Source organism: Amblyomma maculatum, chromosome 2 (genome assembly GCF_055883805.1).
Source record: "Amblyomma maculatum isolate TAMU_Amacu chromosome 2, ASM5588380v1, whole genome shotgun sequence".
Classification (NCBI taxonomy): Eukaryota; Metazoa; Arthropoda; class Arachnida; order Ixodida; family Ixodidae; genus Amblyomma; species Amblyomma maculatum.
In genome coordinates, this window is record NC_139345.1 from 173,376,677 (window position 1) to 173,378,430 (window position 1,754).

Here is a 1,754-nt window from a genome sequence, read left to right on the forward strand (position 1 = left end):
GCCCTCCTAGATATATTTGCGTCCCAAAAATTTCATCACGTCGAATCTGGCGCTCGCGTCTACGGTTGGAAGCGGAAAATGCGACAGCAAAGTGGCTAATGCTTTGTTCTCCAGGGAGTTGCTGCGTTCAGGTGAGTTTCGCTTATCCACGGTTTAACTCCCATTCGGTCGTATTAGCATTCCTGTGGCGCCTTCGTCTAACACAAGTGGTAATTTTGTTACTCTCCGGGGGTGCTTTTAAAAGTCATTCGTCCAGCTATTCAACGGACGGGGGTCACTGTTGATCGGTGAGATATCCGTGGCTTTCGAGCGTCTGTGGAAATAGTCCTGATCACTTGCTGTTGGCACCCATTTCTTAACCGCATATCGTGAGCCAAAATTGCTAGATTGTTAAAGCGAAAACCTTTAATGGATCATGGCTCCTCAACCTCTGAGCCTCATAGCCGCTCATGTCTAATAACCAGAAGGGACGTCAGGATGACCTTAAATCAAAAAGCAGCGCATGGTAATCACGTCACGACAGGTCATGACGATTCCAGGCGATTCAAACCAGTGTCACAAAATTCGAAATTAAACTGGAAGGTAAGCCGTTCCTAAAGTAGAGCAAATAAGAATCCTAGGAATATTTATAAAGAAAAACGGATAACATGACAGTGTCATAAAAAAGCTAGACGAATACGTGCCGCAATTTCTGGGCATCTTAAGGAAAATATCCCTTAGGGGTAGAGGCCTTAAAATAGAAAAGCATGCTGAGATTATCACAGGCTGACGTCTTTAACCGAGTGTGCCATGCCACACTTCCTAACTTTTAGAGGGGATTAAGAGGAAATTAGACCCTCTCATCCGAAGATGTATCAACAGAGCCCTAGGACTCCCGACGTGGACCTATGTGGAAAAACTCCGCTCCATGGGGTTGCATAAGAACTGAGAAGAATACGCAGTGACAGTTCGCATGTTGTAACTAGAGAGACTGAGCAACACCACCATGGGCAGACCCATCCAGCATATGGCAGGCTTTCAGACTGACAGTGTGCTGCACCATGAAACTAACACCCCCCCCTCCCCCTAAATACAGGAAGACAATAATGATACTCTCACTCCCGAAGAGCATATTACCGAGAGCAGAGATAAGAGCGGAAGCGCTTACTAAACGCTTCGGAAAATGGGACGAAAAGAGGTTGCCTACGTTCACACGGCTTGTAGGAAAATCAGGCTGGGCGGGTGCTTCAATAGTCAAGAACTAGGAGCCTCCAGGTCGGCAGCTACTATATACGGCCGCACCACAGAGATGGCCTTGGAGCGGCCGTCTCTGTATTGCGTCGGAACGGAAGCAAAACTGCTATCCGGAATTTCATGAAACGCAGACTCTGTCCGGGAGCGGTGAGGACTATGGCTGGCAGAGTTGACACGCAACGTCGACGCCGCGATCGGCTTCGGTGGCGCAACGCCATGCTTTATCGCAGATTTTTGGTTGATTGGTAAACATTTATTAAAAACAGCTAAGGGGCCGAAGGCCCAGATCTTAGGGTCGGCCAAGACTCCTTGGAATCTGGCAGCCTCTAGAGCGAGATCGATGAGCGCTCGTTCGTCGTCCAGGGTAGAGCTGCATAGACGAGCCTCCCAGGATTGTTGTGTGGATGTTGGCGTGTGTTGTCGTGGACAAGTCCAGATCATATGAAGGAGGTCTGCGGGGATATTCCAGTGTTTACACATCGACATATACCGTTCAGGAAATATATTAAATCTTTTCGGAT